Genomic DNA, 22900 nt, shown 5'->3' with positions numbered 1-22900 from the left:
CTCTGATAAGAATGAATGGACCTCCTGTAAATTGTGTGTTTGTGTCTGACCTTCATGCAGCCAAGAAACACCTCTAATTGGAAAAAAATGAACACTATTAAAAAAGTACCCAGCAAATTTTTGGGAATAGAGCCCATTCAATTGCTCAGTGGATTAATGAACATCTATTAGTGAAGTAAATACCGTGAGACAGGAATACACAGCTTGAGTGATCAGTGGCTCCTCGCCACATATTCAACTGGGACAAGTTACGGCTAAGTCAAAGCCAAGGGACTACTTGCACAGCTACTTCCGCGTTCTACTTATTACGGCTCGAGCGTTTCCGGTCAGCGTTCAGCGCACTTATATACAGAGAGCTTCTTGTGAAAACGCAGATTATTACTACATTTTAGGGCTGCAAAATGTTTTTTAAACAATTAATCATATTCTCTGCATTAACATTAATTATCTTCAACCTGCTGAAATGTTTATTAATATATTTCCCTTCCAAATGCGCATTCTGAATAATAAATAAATATATTTCCCCACTAACCTTCCGCCGTCAAGTGCTCGTCTTCTCATTAGCAGTGTTTTTCTCTTAGTCATCATATTTCATACCTGTTAAATTTACATTTAAATGAATTTGACTGATAAACACAGGACGTGCATTGTTTTACTATGGTAAGTGTAGTAACGATGGGTGACAACGCATTATCACGATGGCAAGACAAACAAAAAAAAAGTTAAAACTGCTCTTTTATTCCAGTGTTTGAAATAGTTAATGAATGTGATAACTGCTTTAACGGTGTTATTAATTAATCTTAAAGAATAACGCAATCACAGCGCAACTACCTTGAATATTAGGATTTTTGGCATAAATGTGTGAATTACATAAATAGTTGTCAGAAAAAATGGCACAGAATAGAGACTAAAATATTCTGTTCATTCTGATCTTATTTATCACGTCTCACACTGCAGCGTCGCAATCACTATTAGAGCGCTGACACCCCGTGGTGAAAGAATCACAGTTTATGTTGGATTAAAACTTAAAGTTCCGTTGAGTTTGGAAAGGTCTGTACACGGTAATCATCAGAATCTCTTCTCTTGTCTCTGAATATGTCTGGAATTTAAAATCATCCCGAGGACTCTCGTTTTAAGAGGGGTTTAGTTATCTATGTGATAGCGGCGCATTGAAAATATATATAACCGGAAACAACTGAGCCGTAATATTTCAAACCGGATGTGCGTCACGAGGCTCAGTGCAAGTAGTCCAGTGCTTAACGTTTCCCATGCATCTGTTGCTCTGTCATCTGTACGTGTGGTCTTGTGTCCTGACAGACCTTGAGTCCTCTGCTCTGTGGGGTCTTTTGCACATCTGCCAAAAGGATTTTTATGAAGCAGAACGCTTGGCTAGAACTTCGATGGAGGAAGTGTTTTATCTATTTTCTCCAAGTTTTATTCTCCAAGCTTTTTAGACTTTACTTGGCTTGCCTGTTGACAACTTTTTCTTTCTTTTTTTCTTTTTTGATAAATTGATTTAGCTTGTTGCAGTGTTTTGGGCTTTGGTGTTAGGGGCCATTCACACAGATCGCGTCTTTGCGTCTAAAAACGCGAGACGCGGCGCTCAGAAGTGGTTTTTAAAAAAGCGCAGCGTAGAACGCGAGTGTCTCGAGACTCGCTTTTGAGACGTGAGGCAATAACGACAACAACGGAAATAATAGAAATAGGTAAAAAGCAGAATTGACAGGTACAAGTTTTGACATGGAAAAAAAGAAAATAAGATAATAATGAGCGCCTCCTCCGCCATGTTGCCGTTATATAAAACAGTTGTCATGCCAACTTGCTACTGTAAACAGAAGCTTGCAACGTTCGCCCCGCCTCCGAGTTCTTCTGATTGGTCCACTGTTTTGGAACTGACATTGATGAGCGGCGCTGCGTGTAAAAGTTGAAATTCTTTTAACTTGACACGGCGTCTTAAAAACGCGGCGCTCATATGAGAGGCGCTGCAAAAGACGCGAGACGCGAGCGTAACGGTCATGCGCGTCCGTCAAGCGCGTGTTTACATAGAAAAACAATGGGAAAGTAGCGCATTGGAATAGAAAAACGCGTTCTGTGTGAACGGCCCCTTAGTGGGTAAACAGAACTCTGAGCAAAGGGGCAAAAAGCAATTCCAGATTTGAGCAATTTCCACATTGATCGTTACTCACCCATAATGTCCTGTTCTGGTAATTAATATGGGCTTTATGAGCTCACACTTAGTTTAATCCATCTGGTCATTTACATCTGTTAGCGTTATATGGTCTGAAGCTGATTCATTTTGAGACATCTGAGATGCATCTGAAGACCAAGAACAACAAACATGTTCCAACCTGTTTCACTGTGACTCATAAATGTAATTTGCGAATAAAATTATCACTTTCACTTTGTGCTTCCTTTGAAGGCTGAATATTTATCCTGGAGACTCTAAAACATTCCTTCTGATGGACTGCTAGACCAGTGCATTGTTACCAGATCTTGCTGGAAAAACAAGCAAGTATGACTAAAATCAAGCAAGCCAAGTTTATTGTGTTCTGTGGGCATCATGTTGCAAAGTAAATGTCTTTTCTTAAAGTATACAATTTTACACAAATAATTTAAACGTATCACACATACAGCTGATCTGCTCTACATTACATCTAAATGAATAAATAAATCTCACTGTTGTGAGGGAGAAGCTGGGAACAATAGTATTGAAGTATTGGTAACCCTAAAATATGCAACTGCATTTTGGGAATTAAAAAAAAAAATGCAAACCACAACTGCCTAAATTTTTTACACAGCTGTATGTAAAACAAGCTACTTATTCTTGATAATCATAGGATCAGGATATCATACTTTTTGTTTGTGCATCTGCCCTGAAATAGTTTTTTCATTATGACTTGTTATGCAAGATATATTATGTATTATGTTCTGTCTTTTTTTAGTTAGCCAAAAAGGGAATTCCCCTGTGAAAGAATTCATCTGAAAGGTGAGAATAATCCATTATATATATACAAAAAGAAGATTCATGTGCTCTCCTCAATGACTCCTGTAGTGAATCCAGATGAAAAAAAGAAAGGAAAACTTTTTTTAGCAACTAAAAATACTGCATTAAATTCAAATACAGTAAATGTCAACTTCAGTCTACTTCAAGGAGAATTAATTTGATAAAAGTGTGGTTGAATGTGTGTTATACACACAGTTTAAAGGGCATACTTGTTTATATGTCATGACACTGAAGACTTCCCTTGAGAAAGTAAAACGAGAAGTGAAAGAAGATAACGAGACATGTGGCCACGTGTGATAGGTCATATATAGACATAAGTGGGTATTTCCCTTTTCTCTTAGACATGAAGGTGAAAAGTTCCTCTCTGTCACACTAAGTTAATTTGTCAACTTGATCGACAGCTTTAACTGTTTGCATTCAACGTTACTCCAGTCAAGTAGGTTATGGTGATGTTTAACACCTACCACACACTTTGACTATACACTGGCCTAAAAATGTCAGTAAAGTGAACCGAATACACACAGAGTTGGATGCCACACCCTTACTATATGTTGCTTCCTGATGCATCACCAAAGTTGTGGTGTGTAACCTCCTTTCCCATCACTCTTTGCACTGTCTGCTGCTTATTTTCAACAAGGGCAACTTTCCCATTCATCATACGTGCTGCTTTTATCCAGTAGTGGCATGGGAGATGGATGAGACCACTTTAGCTATAGTGGTCCTCCCTTTCATTGGGAGTATGCGGGATGGATGAATCTACTTTAACAGTTTACCTCCACCCCTGCTGACAAGACATATCCTCAGATCCCTGCCCACTTTTTTTTTTTTTTTTTAAGGAATGACCCTGGTTTTAGTATCAGTCCAGTGGTATGCATCACAACAATCACCCCTGGGTATACTGTGCAATCGGGAAAGTGTGATGTCAGTGGAGCATCCGACTGTACGTCATGCGTCTTGTCATGGTTAAGGTGTGCAGATTCACAGTTAGTGTACTTGCCTGTGGCTGGCAAATCCTAAATGGCAAAAAAAAATATATATATATAATTTTTAAAATATGATAAATATATGTTATAAACAGCATGGCTTATAGAAATATGTATTTTCAAAATTAGCATATATTTTTAAAATATAAGCAAGCAATAAGGTACGAGAGGAGAGGCTGTGCTGTATCGTGAATAAGTCACGACTGAAGGGCGTTATTAGGCATGACGCAAAGCATTATATTTAAAAATGTAATGGTTACCACACAATACAATATTAAAACCAGAAATATGTATCAATGCAACTTTCAAGAAGTAAACGTTTTCTAAAAGCCTTCCTTCTGCCAGAAAAAAATAGTCCCTGACCGTGAACAGCAACAGAACTTACATTATCACACCATTAGATGGCGGCAAAGACTGTCTTTATGAGTGTGTCAGTCAGTAGCAAAGACTTTTACATTGAAAAGACTGAATTGTTGTGAACACTGAACAAGATGCAACTGACAAATGCTTTGGCTAGCGCTGTCAGTCATGGGAAAACCCCTTAAATGTTAAAAGGTCAAGATAACACATCTGACATTTAAACAAATTTTTTATTATGAACGTAGGCCTGACCTGAAGGAAAATGTTAAATCTGAATGCAGGAAATAAACTCGCTCACTCAATCTCTTTCTCTCGGTACTCTTCTACATAATACAGTAAGCTTCAATGAACAATGTCAAATGAGAACATACAGTTTACGTTGCTAAGAGTGGTTGCTAAGGGTGTTGTGTAGTGACACACAGAACCGTCAAGTGAAGCGGACATAGCTATTGACCAATCAGAATCAAGGACAGGAAGTAACTGTTTTATAAATATAATTCAAGTCTATTTATAAAATATAGAAAATATTTAATTACATCAAAAATATCGCTTCAATGCATCTTTTCTTTTTCTTTACATTTTCTCTTTACATGCTCTTTATCTTTCATAGATCTCATGGGGGAATTCACTAAACTGTTATTTTACATGAACAGAGTCACCACATTGGGTATTTGCTTGTGGTTTAAATGAATTACGGATGACTAATTATAGTGCATTTCTAGAATGGCATCAGTAACTGAAAATGACTGCTTAAGTGTGATTCTGTACGCATTTAAAAGATAAGACTATGTCCATTTTGTGATAAAGGCAGTTGCAATTCATGAAATGAGTTGCGGTTAGATTTTAAACTTGTACATATCCAGGTGGTCCAGATGTCAAGCACTCTTTCTGTATTTTAAAGAGTAAGTTCTGGTGCCTGGATCGCATAAAACCTAGCAATCAGTACGGTTAGCAAGATGGTGAATTATGCAGTGCAAATTGAGCACTAACTTTTTGGCTGTTTACTGTATGTGCCACTACTGGCTTAGCATATTTACTTTAGTGCTACAGCAATAAAAACAACACATGCAACTATCAGTTGCTGAGAATTCCCCTAAACTCTTCTGACATACTGTAGGAATGCATGCTCTTGTAAGTTGTCATTTAGCAGACTTATGGGTGAGAAAAATTACGTGCATGCTGTTATTTACATGTGAAGAGTGCAGAGCTGTGCCATACAGATACAGAACACCCTCATGACACCTAAAACCTGATATCTGTAAGATGAAATGACAGTGATAGGAAGGTTAAAAATGTTTTTTCTACAACCAAGAGACAGAAATAGCAATGCACTATGTCTGATGTCTAATCTGTTTTGGGCTCTTACAAGATTTCCATTACCTCATTGCAGATGAGCTAGAAAAATGACAAAAAGATTTAAAATATAATTGTGTAAAGTTTTAGACATGACATTTAACAAAGCTGTTTTACCTCCACATTTTCTAGAATTTTAATCACAGAAAGAAGAAAACATGGAAGACCTTTGGCCCAGTTCTTGTTTTTTTTTTGTTTTTTTTTGTTCTGAGTTTCTTTTTAATCAGAATATTTGATGCCGTAACTTTATCAGTCCCTCCGGGATTTCACGGGACTTTCTTCTGATTTTTGCAGCCTAAAATGACTGAATTTGTGGCGGCTAGACTCAAAATTTGTGGCAATATTTGCGGCATTTCTTGTGTAGTTTTTCAGTGAATAAAATACACCACAGTCAGCATTCTTGTAACATTGTTATTACTTTTCTGACCTCAAGAACCATTGGCCTCTGTAATTTCTAATAGGAAAACGCTGATAATAACTTAAAAATATAATATCAACATTTCATTTCAAATGTAACACGAAGAAGAAGAAGAAGTTTTATTTATATAGCGCCTTTCCATAGCTCAAGGATGCTTCACATATAGTCAATATATTTGCACATCCACATACACAAACACAAACACATAAGGCCAGATTTAGCCACATTATCCAAAATACATATTAAAAAGATATGTTTTTAGCTGAGTCTTGAAGGTAGGCAAAGATGATATATTACGAAGTGTATGGGGTAGTGAATTCCATAATTCAGGGGCATTAACACTAAATGACCTACCACCTACAGTGGAGAGCTGAAAACAAGGAATAGAGCTCAGATGACCTGAGGGACTGGGCAGGAGAGTAGGAGGAGAGTAGGTCAGACAGATATGGAGGCGCAAGACCATTTAATGTCTTAAATGTTAGAAGTAATGTCTTAAAGTGAATACGTGATGCCACAGGTAGCCAGTGAAGATCATGCAGTAGAGGAGTAATGTGAGCAGAAAGCCTGGTAGAGGTGAGAACTCTTGCTGCTGAGTTTTGAACATACTGTAACCTTGCTATTAGATTTTTAGGTAGACCAAGAAATAGAGCATTGCAATATTCCAGATTTGATGTGATTAATGCATGAATTAAGATTTCAGCATCAGCTAGTGAGAGAAGATCGAAGACGTGCAATATTACGAAGATGAAAAAAAGAGTTTTTAACGACAGAAGAAATATGAGAGGCAAATAAGTCAAATAAGACACCAAGATTACAGACAGATGAAGAAGGCTTAACAAGAACCCTGTCAATTTCAAAGGAAAGGTCCATCCTTTTGACTGAGGTAGCAGAGCCAATCATCAGTATTTCAGTTTTGTTATTATTTAGTTTAAGAAAATTCAAGGACATCCAATGCTTGATATCCCTGATGTATGCAGTAAGTGAAGGCAAGGATAGCCTATCAGAGCTGGTGGTAAGGTAGATTTGAATGTCATCAGCATAGCAATGAAACTGAAGTCCATGCATGCATATGATGTCACCAAGTGGAGAGATATAAATGATAAACAGAAGTTCTCATGAAATAAAACAATACAACGCTATATTGCAGTTTCCCCACAGAATTTTGTTTTATATTTTAAAGGTATGAGTCAATTTTGTATATATTATGTATCAAATATCATACAACAGGCTTTTGAGGAACATTTATTTTTTTCTCTCAATCATCATTGCATTGCGTTTTGCCCCCACAATAAAAATTATAAAGATTTCATCATTTAAATATACAAACCCGATTCCAAAAAAGTTGGGACACTGTACAAATTGTGAATAAAAACAGAATGCAATGATGTGGACGTTTCAAATTTCAATATTTTATTCAGCATACAACATAGAAGACATATCAAATGTTTAAATTGAGAAAATGTATCATTTTAAGGGAAAAATAAGTTGATTTTAAATTTCATGGCATCAACACATCTCAAAAAAGTTGGGACAAGGCCATGTTTACCACTGTGTGGCATCCCCTCTTCTTTTTATAACAGTCTGCAAACGTCTGGGGACTGAGGAGACAAGTTGCTTAAGTTTAGGAATAGGAATGTTGTCCCATTCTTGTCTAATACAGGCTTCTAGTTGCTCAACTGTCTTAGGTCTTCTTTGTTGCATCTTCCACTTTATGATGCGCCAAATGTTTTCTATGGGTGAAAGATCTGGACTGCAGGCTGGCCATTTTAGTACCCGGATCCTTCTTCTACGCAGCCATGATGTTGTAATTGATGCGGTATGTGGTCTGGCATTGTCATGTTGGAAAATGCAAGGTCTTCACTGAAAGAGACGACGTCTGGATGGGAGCATATGTTGTTCTAGAACTTGGATATACCTTTCAGCATTGATGGTGCCTTTCCAGATGTGTAAGCTGCCCATGCCACACGCACTCATGCAACCCCATACCATCAGAGATGCAGGCTTCTGAACTGAGCACTAGGGATGTCCAGATCCGATCACGTGATCGGAAATCGGGCCCGATCATGTGGTTTCAGACTCGATCGGAATCGGACGTTACCTCCCGATCAGGACTCGGATATATATGTATATATATTCTCATTATTTTTAACACATCTATAGTGATGCGGTGACACAGAGTTAGGCCTGTTTCACACTGCAAGCATAAGCGGCGCGTGAGTAGCGCATATTTTTTTCAGCGTGCATGTCAACCAACGGATGCATTCACACAGGCAGCAGGAGCAGCTCGTAAAGCGTCAGGCAGGAGCGTCGCGTAAGCAGCAGTGCCGCGATCGTCTCGGCACCGAGTCTATCCCTGTGTCTCAATCAGCTCCCTAGCTCCCTAGGTCGTGAATCAGTATATAATGAAAGTGAATGTGGCTGATACCCTGATCAGTGCCCTGACTACTGAACTAGGGAGCTGATTGAGACACACGCTGCGCTGCTGACGCGTAATTAAAGTGAAAGCACACTTTTGATGGACAAAATAAATATAATTTCACACAAAAAGTGTTCAAAATGCACACAATACGCATGTCTAATATGTTTTAACAAGAATTTGAGTATGACAGAAAAGAAAATTAAGAATCAAAAATAATAATAGAAGATTTAAACTTGTTTTTTATTATTCAGTTTGGGTTAAAGTATGGTGTATTATAAAAAACTAAAGTAAACTAGCCAGAAAATATGATATATATAAACATTATTTTAGTTATTACACAGACTGCAGCAAACCCAAATCAAACCAAATATATTTGTTTTTATATTAGCCTTTTTTATATTTACTGTTGCACTAAAGTGAAGTGAAGTGAACAATTTATGTTATTTATTACTTGATTGTTCAAGCTACCTCACAGAAGTGCTCTGTTTGTAATTAAATAAAAAATAAGGAACGTCCTGGATCTGTTTTTTTTCGCTCTTCTTTATTCTTTTTTTGATGTATTATAGAAGTATCGGATCGGGACTCGGTATCGGCAGATACTCAAAATCAAATGACTCGGACTCGGACTCGAGGGCAAAAAAACCTGATCGGGACATCCCTACTGAGCACTGATGACAACTTGGGTTGTCCTTGTCCTCTTTAGTCCGGATGACATGACGTCCCAGTTTTCCAAAAAGAACTTCAAATTTTGGTTCGTCTGACCACAGAACAGTTTTCCACTTTGCCACAGTCCATTTTAAATGAGCCTTGGCCCAGAGAAAATGCCTGCGCTTCTGGATCATGTTTAGATATGGCTTCTTTTTTGACCTATAGAGCCGGCAACAGCAAATGGCACAGTGGATTGTGTTCACCGACAATGTTTTCTGTATTCCTGAGTATTCCTGAGCCCATGTTGTGATTTCCATTACATTCCTGTATGTGGTGCAGTGCCGTCTAAGGGCCCGAAGATCACGGGCATCCAGTATGGTTTTCCGGCCTGAATACAAAAATCTGAATGCTACTTGAAAACATTTACTTCCTTTCTTCTTCGTGACAAGCAGTGTCAAAGGTAAAGTAGTAGAATGCTGTGTTTGGGGTAACCCTGGAAGCCGCTATATTACTGCTGCTCCATAAAGCGCCACCTACAGTCAGAGAATGAATTTACATTTCACCAAGTGCAACATGTTACTGGATTAACATTCCAATCAATCAATCAGATTAGAGGGACAAGTTTACAGTATATGTCAAGTTTAGGCTTACAACTATGATTAGGTGCTTCTATATCAGTGCTATTCACATATCATTTCCCTATGATTTTAGAGATAACCTATGGGTTGGGTTAGGTTTAGGGGTAGGAATAGGGTTAGGGTTAGGGTTAGGACTACATTTTCGGACCAGGATGTTTTTCCAGGATCAACAAAATATGTCAGGATATGCCATAACTATGTACTGCTACCCACATAAACACTCTTCAAAAATATCTACTTGCTGTCACGGAAAAAGAAGGCTGGATACAATTGCAAGTTAATATCTCTTTAATAGAGCTTCACGCCAGGTAAGTATACATAAAACACACAGCAGCAACACAGACAGCAGGAGAGGGGTAACACAGGGACTTCGATGGGCGATGAAATGTCCACGATGAATGATAATCCGAATGGTGAGTCCGTGTGTCCGTGTGAGTATCCGTGAATGAAATCCAGAACGAGTAATCCAACGAGACAGACAGGAAACAGAGAACCAGCGACGAGAATCCAATCCAGAAACAAGAAACACGAGAAAACAACGGGACAACACCAGGACTCCAACAAACGATCTGACAAACATGAGACGAAAGACAAGGCGTTATATAGGCAGGTGTAATGATCCACAGCTGCCGCTGATCAGCAATCAGCGGCGACGCCCACACAGAACAATAAAGTGACACACCCCAAAACCTACACACAGACAACAATATGAGACAGCGGATTAGTGAACCGCGACAGTACCCTCCCTCCTAGGAACGCCTCATGGCGTTCCCAGAACTCCTTACCTGTTGATTGTAATCATCAATAAGGGAGTGATCCAGAATGTCCCTAGCAGGAACCCAACTTCTCTCCTCCGGACCGTAACCTTCCCAGTCCACCAAGTACTGGAATCCGCGTCCCCTCCGCCTAGAGTCCAGAATACGATTAACCGAATAGGTTGGTACCCCGTCTACGAGTCGCGGCGGAGGAGGAACCGGAGTAGGCGGATTAAGATGAGAACGGAAAACAGGTTTAATTTTGGACACATGAAAGGCGGGATGAATCCTCCTGTACGCCGGAGGCAACTTGAGGCGGACTGCCACTGGACTAATAATTTTAGTGACAGTAAACGGGCCAATGAATTTGGGAGCAAGCTTATTGGCAACGGAGCGGAGCAGAATGTTCTTAGTAGAAAGCCACACTTTTTGACCCACGACGTATACGGGAGGCTTCGACCGGTGGCGGTCGGTCTTAGCCTTGGTACGCACCCTCACCTGCAGCAGAGTCTCGCGGGCTCTGTTCCAAGTGTGGCGGCACCTCTGGACGAAGGCGTGAGCGGAGGGGACCGCGACCTCGGACTCCAGACTGGGAAACACAGGTGGCTGGTAACCTAAACTACATTCAAACGGAGAAAGGCCCGTAGAAGACACTGGCAGTGAATTGTGAGCGTACTCAATCATAGAAAGTTGTTGACTCCAGGAGGAAGGATTCTTGGACGCCAAACATCGCAACATTCGCTCTAAATCTTGGTTGGCCCTCTCAGTCTGAACATTGGTCTGGGGATGGAACCCAGAGGAAAGACTAACCGTCGCCCCCAGTAACTTACAAAACTCCTGCCAGAATTTGGACACAAATTGGGGACCCCTGTCAGAAACCACATCCACCGGGAGGCCATGTAACCGGAAGATGTGATCAATGACCGCAACCGCTGTCTCCTTAGCAGAGGGTAATTTGGCTAAGGGTATAAAATGGGTCGCCTTCGAGAATCGGTCCACCACGGTCAAAACAACCGTATACCCTTGGGAGGGTGGGAGGGTGGGAGGGCGGTAACAAAATCTAGTGCGATATGGGACCAGGGTCTCGAAGGGACAGACAGAGGTTGGAGTAACCCATCTGGAGGTCGGTTGGAAGTCTTACCAGTGGCACAAACTGAACAAGCCAAAACAAAACTGCGAATATCACGAGCCATAGCTGGCCACCAGAATCGTTGCTTGATTAAAAACCTGGTTCGATTAACCCCTGGATGGCAAGCCACGTTGGAACAATGACCCCACTTGATAACGCAGGACCTTAGCTCCTCCGGCACAAACAAACGGTTCGGTGGGCATCCAGGCGGAGGCGTTACCCCTTCTAAGGCCGCTAGGACCTTCAATTCGACCTCCCATGTAAGAGTGGAGACCACTAACGTCTCGGGAAGAATACACTTGGGAGTGGACGGGCGTTCGGAAGGGTCAAAAATACGAGAAAGAGAATCGGGCTTGATGTTTTTGGAGCCCGGGCGGTACGATAGAGTAAAGTCAAAACGTCCAAAAAAAAGTGCCCACCGAGCCTGCCTAGAGTTGAGCCTTTTAGCCGATCGTATATACTCTAAATTCTTGCGATCAGTCCAAACAATAAAGGGAACCCCCAATCCCTCTAACCAGTGACGCCATTCTTCCAACGCTAATTTGACTGCCAACAACTCTATTACCAATGTCGTAATTGCGTTCGGCGGGAGATAAACGATGCGAAAAATACGCGCATGGATGCATCTTGTTGTCTGAGGGAGATCGCTGGGAAAGAACTGCACCTACCCCCACCTCTGACGCATCGACCTCCACCACGAACTGACGCGATGGATCAGGGGCAATCAAAATAGGAGCCGAAACGAAGCAGCTCTTCAGTTTGGCAAATGCAGCGTGGGCTGCATCTGACCACCTGAAGGTCGTTCTGGGGGAGGTCAAGGCGGTCAGAGGCGCGGCTAGTTGGCTGAAATTGCGAATAAAACGCCGGTAAAAAGTAGCGAACCCCAGAAACCGCTGTAGGGCCTTACGGGAATCTGGGTTTGGCCAATCCACCACAGCCTTAACCTTGTCAGGATCCATGCGAATTCCCTCAGACGAGACGATGTACCCTAGAAAAGAAACAGACTGTGCATGAAATTCGCATTTCTCCGCCTTGACAAAAAGCCCATTCTCTAGCAGCCGCTGAAGCACTCGTCTGACGTGTTGAACATGCTCCTCGAGAGATGATGAAAAAATCAATATGTCGTCCAGGTAGACATATATGAACTGGTCAACCATGTCTCTCAACACGTCATTGACGAGTGCCTGGAAGACCGCGGGCGAGTTGGACAGCCCGAAGGGCATGACCAAGTATTCAAAGTGCCCTCTGGGAGTGTTAAAAGCGGTCTTCCACTCATCCCCCTTCCTGATGCGGACCAAATGATAAGCGTTCCTTAAGTCCAATTTAGTGAAAACGGATGCTCCTTGCAACCTCTCGAAGGCTGAAGACATCAACGGCAAAGGGTAGGTATTCTTTACCGTGATGTTGTTCAGCCCCCGGTAATCAATACAAGGTCGCAAAGATCCGTCCTTCTTCCCCACAAAAAAGAACCCCGCCCCCGCTGGAGATGAGGAAGGGCGGATGAACTTAGCCGCTAGAGAATCAGAAATATATTTCTCCATGGCCTCCCTCTCGGGAACAGACAGAGAGTAAAGTTTGCCTTTAGGCGGAGACTTACCGGGAACTAAATCTATCGCACAGTCCAAGAGAAGCAGCCCGGGACTTACTGAACACTTCCTTCAGATCGATGTACTCCTTGGGCACGTTAGACAAATCCACCGCCTCCTCCTGTAAAACAGAAACAGACACCTTTGGACAAGCAGACAAAAGACAAGACTTGTGACACTGGGTGCTCCACTCAGTGATGGTTCCTTGTTGCCAGTCGATGTGGGGATTGTGTTTGGTGAGCCAGGGATGTCCAAGAACAACAGGTGCATGAGGTGAGTCCAAGAGCAGAAATTGGGACTTCTCAGTGTGGTTACCAGATGTGATAAGGGTGATGAAATCAGTAGTGTGGGAGACACTGGGAAGAGACTGTCCATTGAGAGCGTTGACTGATATGGAGTGCGTCAGAGATGATGTGGGTAAACCGTGTTGTTGTGCGAAAGAAATGTCCATGAGGTTGCCCTCCGCCCCAGAGTCCAGAAGTGCGTCGCAGGTGATGTTATGCGTTGCCCATCTCAGTCTTACCGGGAGGAGGGTGGCTGGCGAGGACTTCTCGGCGGAGATCCCGCCCGATAGTAGCCTCGAGTTTACTATCGGGCTTGGTCTTTTACCGGGCAGGTCCTGATGATATGTCCTGACGCCCCGCAGTACAGACAGAGACCCTGGGACCTCCGCCTCTCTCTCTCCTCCCGGGAAAGCTGAGCTCTCCCCACCTGCATGGGCTCAGGATCGGAAACAGGACCGACCGTATCCACCACGTAGGAAAAACGACTGCCGCCTCCGCTGCGCTTCTCTCCAGATTCTTCTAAAAGCTCTAACCTCTGTAAGCGAGAGTCCACACGTAGAGCGAGTTCAACCAGTCCATTGAAGGTCTTAGGTAGATCCAGCGCGTAGATTTCACGGTGGATACGATCGGCCAGCCCATGCAGGAACACATCCCACTGCGCCTCCTCGTTCCACCGACACTCCGCCGCGAGGGTGCGGAACTGAACGGCATAGTCGGCGACCGTGCGGTTGCCCTGTTTCAGGGCGGTGAGTTGACGAGCAGCCTCCTTTCTGGCCACCGCACGGTCGAACACCCTCCTCATCTCGGCGGAGAGTGCCGGGAACGAGGAGCAGCATTGATCTTGATTTTCCCACACCGCCGTTCCCCAGAGCGCCGCCTTTCCGGTCAGGAGGGTTAGAACAAACGCTACCTTAGATTCTTCTTTCTCGAAGGTGCGTGGCTGCAGAGCAAAGTGAAGAGAACACTTGTTAAGAAACGCTCGACAAAAATCTGGCTCACCAGCATAGCTCTGTGGGACGGGGAGGCGGGGTTCCGGCAGGTCTCCCCGCTCCGGTGATGGTGGGGGAACAGGCGGCGGGGCTGGCGCAGTGGGAGCGCGAAGTTGTTGCAGCTGCTGGGAGAGCTCGGACACCTGTGTTACCAACGCCTGAACAGCGCGTCCGGTGGAAGAGATGCTCTCCTGCTGCTGATCCATGCAAGAAATACTGTGATTGATGAACTCCGTGATAGTTGCTGAACTTGCTGCATCCATGGTTGGTCAGATCGTTCTGTCACGGAAAAAGAAGGCTGGATACAATTGCAAGTTAATATCTCTTTAATAGAGCTTCACGCCAGGTAAGTATACATAAAACACACAGCAGCAACACAGACAGCAGGAGAGGGGTAACACAGGGACTTCGATGGGCGATGAAATGTCCGTGATGAATGATAATCCGAATGGTGAGTCCGTGTGTCCGTGTGAGTATCCGTGAATGAAATCCAGAACGAGTAATCCAACGAGACAGACAGGAAACAGAGAACCAGCGACGAGAATCCAATCCAGAAACAAGAAACACGAGAAAACAACGGGACAACACCAGGACTCCAACAAACAATCTGACAAACATGAGACGAAAGACAAGGCGTTATATAGGCAGGTGTAATGATCCACAGCTGCCGCTGATCAGCAATCAGCGGCGACGCCCACACAGAACAATCAAGTGACACACCCCAAAACCTACACACAGACAACAGTATGAGACAGCGGATTAGTGAACCGTGACACTTGCTTTCTTCCATGGAAGAAATAACAGCATACAGGATTGGAACAACATGAGGGTCTGTAAATAATGAAATAGTCTTCATTTGTAGGTGAAATACTGCCTTTAAAAAGTGGCAAGATTTGTTTGTTTGTTTGTTTGTTTTTTCTTTTGCTCTGGCCTTTTGGGTCTTTTTAAAAAGCTGCAGTTATAAATATCCAACAACCTGTCACCTTTCAAGGTTCAGACATCAGTTTTCAACAAATCCTTTGAACAATGAGACATTGGGTTTCCACTAAAGGCAGTTGATTGAGAAGGACATGTTAGAAGGTGTTCTTGCTCGATTTCAACATCAGCATTCCAAAAGGCTTTGTAGGTTAGGAGAGGTGAGAGTTATTTAGATGGGGAGAGGTTGTATGAGATAGAGACGTATTTAAGGATTGAGGTATGGAGTTATAACCTGACAGCGTGGAGTCCTCGCTGCCCTGAGCACTCTCAGTAGTGGAGTGACAGAGATGGATGTGGCTGCACTGCAGTGCTAACGTCCTCAGCCTCAGGGTCAGTGCAAAGCAGGGGAACAATCCCATCAACCTCTCCTGCAGGAATAGCACCCCCTAAACTGACAGGCATCTGTGAACCAAGAGCCATACACACTGGCCTTTAGCCTGGAAATGAGGAAAAACAAATTTAACACAATTACAATCTTCACCATGACCTCTTTGTGTTTTGAGAACCTATTAAAAAATTTTAAAGGACTCTAGTTTGTTTATTTAAAATATTAAATGCCCTTATAAACATAATTTTGGAATAAACAAAAAAAAAAAAACTATGAACATTAGTACAGTATGTGCAGGATTTGGGTAATCTCAATTAGGGTAACTAAATTTATACTAAATTGAACAAACAAATTTACATTACATGGGGCCTCATTTATATAGCAGATCTGATCTTCGTGTACGTACACTAAAATCCACGACAATATTAATATTGAAAAAAAAAAGGTCTTTAAGGTGGAAAAGCGCTATATGCCACATCAGGTTCTAAGCAGACATACACACTTTTCCTTGTGGCAGAGAGGTACTTGAAAATTCTTGCTGTAGAGGATCTGGACATTGACTCGTGCTCTATTATATGTTAATGACATTAAGGGGGTGTTTACAAGGTGGAGATCTGAAACCATTAAGCTGCACACAATTTCCAGATCATTTGCGATTTATAGATTTCACATATGGAAGAGAGGGTACACATGTTTGAAAAATGATTGCAAGATCAAATGTAGGACAGTTTCTATGCCACATTTTATAAATGAGGCCCTGAGTCTTAAATATGGTATACAGGGATTTGAATCGTTTGTGTATCTCTTCATTCACCACCAGAATTAACGATTCACAACAATTCTGCACATGGAAAACGATCCGATTTAAGGAAATGTGAAGGATAGGCCTAACAGCAATAGACTTTTAAAATGACTTGAAAGTCTTGATGTATGTGTCAGGAACAATGCTAAATCGAACTTCCAAGAAAAAGAGCTCAAGATAAAGGATATAGTGATCTAGGAAGAAAGATCAAAGATTGTCGCTGTGTTTCCTACACCGTTAAAACACCATTATAAAGCAGTATATGCAGCCACAATGCATCCTTCTTTTCTATGCAACTTCTATCTGCCTGGGCTTCCCACTTTGGGCTCACAACTGGGTAAATTGCTTTCTTATCTGGTATATGTGTCATTGTGGATTCGAGAGTGCTGTTAAATCTAAAATGTGCTGCGCACCATGTTGTCAGGGGGGTTAACTGGGAAAATTTCAGGTACCCTTTTATAGCATGTCCTACTTTATACTCTTAGGTTTTGCACCTATATACTATATTTTATTTAATGGTGTATGATTATAATGCATTGTGGGATAATGGTAGACTGTATGACATCTAAATTACATAATGATAATATTAAAATAGAGCGGATGGTGGAGAAAGTGATCATGGAAATGAATACATTTCCCCATTTTTGTACAACAACATACACTTTTCATCTAAAGGAGGTGTATTTTCATCAAGAGAAAGTGTAGAAAAAAAAACATTTAAAAAAAATGTGCTTCACAGTCGTTCTCATTTCTTCAGTTTTCTCACGTGATATGGAAAGATCCCTAGAAAACCCAGAGTCTATTCTAGATGTAGAAGGATATTCCCAAATTATTTTGTGGAAATAGTCAGTATTGGCCCACATAATGTCGTCATGGTTTTTAATAAACAGTTTGTTCCCTGTATGCAAATGTATATTTTGCATAACATTAGAAAACAAGAGAACTGTCAATGCTCTTGATATAGCTACATATGAGGCAAAAGGATATGAATATTTAAAACGGTGACAAATATTTAGTATCTTTATCCAAGTTTTATTTGAGTGATTCCTCACCACATGCAGTAAATTACACTGTTGGACTCAATACAGAAATAAAACTTGTATGAACTAGAGAGGGCACATTCTGATAGACATGGTAACTTTCTGTTGGAAAGAGAGAATTCCAGTTCAACTACTATCAAGTTTGAGGTAAACAGCAATTTAAAAAAAAAAAGCACTTTTAAGCAGTTGCGATGATAGATATCCTTCTCTCTCTTTTACATCTTTGTCATTCTGACTAATTAGCCTCTCAACACAGTAATTAGACTAAGTTATAAACAAACACTTGAATTTCTTAGCCAAAAAAATTCCAGACTTTTCATCTTTTTCTGAGTTTAAATCTCATCTGTCAAGCCTGAGGCATAAATCAATCACTTTTTAATAATGTCCAGACAGATCTTAAAATATTGGCAGCCTGTGACACAACACAACACTGGCAGAGATTGGTTGTGTTGAAACCATGACTGATTTAACGTTGGATCCTTTGAAAATCCCCTGTGAGTTGACCCTGTCAAAAATAAAAGGGGCTGGATTGCAGTTAAAGAACAAGTCTGCCTGAAAAGTGCAAATACGATCCAGAGGAAATCGTAAATCTAGTCTCAAAAGATTATCAAGGGGTCATCTCAGTAATTCCCTTGTATCTTTTACAGCTAAGCAAGGTTCGTGTCTTATCACACTTTTGAGAAATATCACACATATTAGCTCTGTTCCAAAACCTTGAACTCCAGACTTTGAAGTACAAATATACCTGTTTGCCAAAATCTAAGGCAGTGTTGCATATATCCTTTCATCGAATTCAAAAATATTTATGCTTATTAGACAACTGTATTGTTATCTAGCAACATGCTTAGGGGTTGCTGCCTATGTAAAGCTTTCCAAATCAGTCACTTATGAGGTTCCTTTTCTCTTTGGATCCTGCCTATATAGAGGCAGATCACTAGGTTTTAGAACAGAGACATTATTTTTTTTTCTGCAAGTTCTTGAATGGAAAACAAAAATTAAATAATATTCAAGTGAGAGTTATATTTAGCTCTGTGAATATTCTACTATGATACTGTGTCCCCAAAGACTATAGAATAACCTTAAAGGGACTTTGATAAAAGCCAATCGCCGATTGGTAAAGTCATCGTGTCACTGCAGAGGCCTATAGAAACAGTCAGACGCGCGCCTCCGAAATGAGACGCGAGACGCGCATTTAGAACTGGGCATGCGCAGTAGCTTTATCTAGCCTGAAAAATACCGTTTTTTTTTTTTTTGTTTGTTTGTTTTTTTTTATGAGACAGTTGTTGTCAGATTTCATTGATGATTTCAAATATGAAATTTAATCGAAAGCTTGGCAAACAACTTTGAAGAATTTGATGTTTCCCCATTCAAAGAGCTGCACTTGAATGCCCGAGAGGCGTTTCAAAGATGGCCGCCGAGTGAAATGTCTTGTCTTAAAGGGACTTTGATGTCCCTAGTGCTTTCAGTTTTAATCCAAGATGTTTAGATTCAAATACTGTAACTCTGAAAGTCTCTGAAAGGTTGCTTCAAGGCCAAACAGGTGACTATAATGAAAATAACTAAATAAAAATAAAATAGAATACAATATTAAAAAATAAAAAGCAGACAATAAAAATAAAGATGAAAAAACTATAAAGAATGGTATATTTATGTGAGTGAGTTATTAAAGTTATTGAATGAAATATGAAAAACATGAAATAAACATTCAAGTTAAACTGGCCCTGTTTCCACCTGGTATTAAGAAATACGTTTTGGTCGATCGGATCACAAGTAGATGAGGGAGACACTCACCTGTTTCCACCTGGTATTTTAATCCGTCTCTTTTGTCCACTTTCAACCACTTCTGTCCTGATTTCTTTGAGGGGAGGGTCTATGGGTGGGTAAATGTATGGGTTTTTCAGATGTTTCAATCTAATGGACAAAATAAGCTCATGCAATTTATATATGAACGTGCTTAGAGATGACATAAAAACATACGGAGAGCAGCAGCTTTTCATCTGTGCTCTAATAACCACAATACTACGCCGAATGCTGTGAAATGGTGAGAGAACATTGTGCTTGGTATGTTTTTCATCTTCATATCAAACATGGGTCTTCAGCCAACAAAGTTTAAATCCCGTCTGGCTATAGCGCTTCCCATAATGTTTATGCATTAGGTTAGTAGACGGAAAGTAGGCAGTTTTTAGTGGCTGTTCAAACACATTCGACCACATGAGCGTTTTCATTTTCAACTACCTCTGGAAGTGGTTGAAAGTGGACAAGTTCAAAAGTCTTACACTACATTTACACCTGTATTTAGCATTGTCCGCTTGTGATCCGACTGACCAAAATTCATCTTAATATCAGGTGGAAACAGACTTTTCGATTATTCTGATACTATAATATATCTGTATTATTTCCTAGTTTTAGCCAATATGTTTAATTTCAAATAAAGTTTCAAACCAAACACTAACAGGCCATTTATGGGATATCATAATTCATGTACATTTAACTGTAAAATGAAAGAACACCAGGCCAAGGATTGAAATGGAAAGTGATGTGATTTCTATTGGTTTCTGCCATATGACGGATGATGTTGCCATGGTTCCTTGAACCTGCCTTTTTGGTTGATCCCCAAACACTAGTAATTACATTCCCATCTGTCCTTCCTCACCATCCACCATTCATCATCATTGCAACAATTTCATTAGTTCCCACTGCATTAGGAGCATGCTTGTGTAATTGGACAGAAGGAGAGAGATGTGAGCAGCCCCGTTCTCTAACTGTTTTTGACAGGGTTAATCTCTCAAAACTTGCAGTTTTCTCTCTCTCTCTTTTCCTTCTTGTCCTGTTGGACTGAAATCACCACTGGTGATTTCTTTCTCAAGGGCTCATCATCAGAAAACGGAGCTTCTTATCTTCACTGAAAAGATGATCGTTCCTCACATCTCAGCAGGGTTATATGTTGGCTGTGAGAGCAACACCCCTGCTAAGTAACTATATAAAACCATATAAAACCCTATAATTAACTTGTGCCTTGACAAACTAAAGCCGGAGCTATGGGAAAAAGACAATAACCCCCCAGTGACAGTTTTGCTCTGAACAAAGGCAATCAATTATGATTTGTAAAGTGAATGCGTTGACAGTTCAAACCAATTCACACTGTGCTAAACTTTACAACTTAAAATAGTGTCGAACCCACATTTTACTGTAAATATAGATGGTGACACTAAAATTTGTGGTCATTTTTTATTGTATTGTGATGATTATAAGGCCTATGAACGCCTCAGTTATAATGTTTACCTGCAGAGACAGGTTCCCACCAAAATGTTTGTGACCAATATGATGTTTGACTTTATTCCTGCCCATCATAAACTTATTTCTCCATCTTGTTCCCATACATGCTCAAAATATGATTCTTGGGGTAAGCTTAATTCAGTTGTGGACTGTGGCTGTATACTCTGGAAATGGGTTTTCTTGACATTAAATTAAATTGTGAAATCTACTCAAATAACTTGAAAGAATGGGAATCTAACTGAATTGAGTAAAACACAATTAAATTAGACACGTCGAATGTTACTTGACTGAATATCTTGCATTTAACTACTAGCAAGCAAATAACACATTGAACATTAGCAAGCTAAAAATATCTTTTTTTAAAAATTCCCATCTTATGTAACATATGGTGTTAGCAGCATGAACAAAGAAGAAAAAACAGGTTACTACACATGCATTTTCACAGTGACCCTTCATGTAGGCCTAACCGTTCTCAATTTTAGCATACCCTTACAAAATAGAGGTATACTTCAAGTTCAATTTAAGTAAACTTAAGTAAAGTTCAAGTACATTTTCCAATTATACATTATATAGGAAGTATACTAAAATCAATGTACAAGTATACTTGTAAGTGCATAAATTCAATACTTTTTGTGACTAAATTGGTCCACTTTGTAATTTATAAAAGTATTAAGTGTAACAGGGGTAAACTTTGAGTAAACAACTAGTTTACATCCAAGTTTTTCTTTTGTATTGCAACTATACTGTGAACTCAGCTTACACTAAACTTAAATCTATACTGTTAGTTTACCAGCTATATACTTCTAGCCAACGTTTTAATTTATGACAGTACACTTTAAAGTGTACTCGTCTCAAACTACTAGTTTAATAGTTTTTATACTTAAAATATATTTGTAGGCCTTCTTTAAGTGTGACTATTAGTATGGCTTAACTGTCACGGTTCATGAATCCGCTGTCTCATTCTGGTGTCTGTGTGGTTCTGTGGTGTGTCACCTGATTGTTTGTGTGGGCGTCGCTGCTGATTATCTGATCAGCGGCAGCTGTTCGCAATTACACCTGCCTATATAACGCCTTGTCTTTCGTCTCATGTTTGTCAGATCGTTGTTTGGAGCCCTGGTGTTAGTGCCCCGTGTTTGCTCGTGTTTGTATGTCCCTTGGATTGGATTTCTCGTCATTGTTTCCTGTTTCCTGTTTCCTCGTTGGATCGTTCTCTGGATTTCACCCACGGATTCACTCGGCACAGTTTCACGGACACACTTCACCAGTCACCATTCATCAGGACTCTCATCGCCCATCGAGGTCCCTGCGTCACCACTCTCCTGCTGCGTTCGTTGTGTCTTACTTGTGACTGACCATCTGTGTGTGAAGCTCTTATTAAAGAGATTAACTTGCAATTGCATCCGTTGTTCTTTACGTGACAGAACGATCTGACCATATCTCTCAACACGTCATTGACGAGTGCCTGGAAGACCGCTGGAGAGTTGGACAGCCCGAAGGGCATGACCAAGTATTCAAAGTGCCCTCTGGGGGTGTTAAACGCGGTCTTCCATTCATCACCCTTCCTGATGCGAACCAAATGATAAGCGTTCCTTAAGTCCAATTTAGTGAAAACGGATGCTCCCTGCAACCTCTCAAAGGCTGAAGACATCAACGGCAAACGATAAGTATTCTTTACCGTGATGTTGTTCAGCCCTCGGTAATCAATGCAAGGTCGCAGAGAGCCATCCTTCTTCCCCACAAAAAAGAACCCCGCCCCCGCTGGAGAAGAGGAAGGGCGGATGAATTTCGCTGCCAGAGAATCAGAAATATATTTCTCCATGGCCTCCCTCTCGGGAGCAGACAGAGAGTATAATTTGCCTTTAGGCAGAGACTTACCGGGTACTAAATCTATGGCACAGTCATAGGGACGA

At 40.9% G+C, this 22900-nt stretch overlaps 1 long non-coding RNA gene across 1 annotated transcript; it reads left to right on the top strand.

The window, feature by feature from the left end:
• Positions 1-1986: 1986 nt before the first annotated feature.
• Positions 1987-6085, top strand: LOC125270175. Its single transcript, XR_007185286.1, has 3 exons — positions 1987-2512; positions 2943-2986; positions 5833-6085. It is a non-coding gene; the product is annotated as an uncharacterized LOC125270175 (long non-coding RNA).
• Positions 6086-22900: the final 16815 nt, after the last annotated feature.

The sequence above is a fragment of the Megalobrama amblycephala genome, linkage group LG6, assembly GCF_018812025.1.
Source record: "Megalobrama amblycephala isolate DHTTF-2021 linkage group LG6, ASM1881202v1, whole genome shotgun sequence".
Taxonomy (NCBI): Eukaryota; Metazoa; Chordata; class Actinopteri; order Cypriniformes; family Xenocyprididae; genus Megalobrama; species Megalobrama amblycephala.
This window is presented reverse-complemented; position numbering and strand designations above follow the sequence as displayed.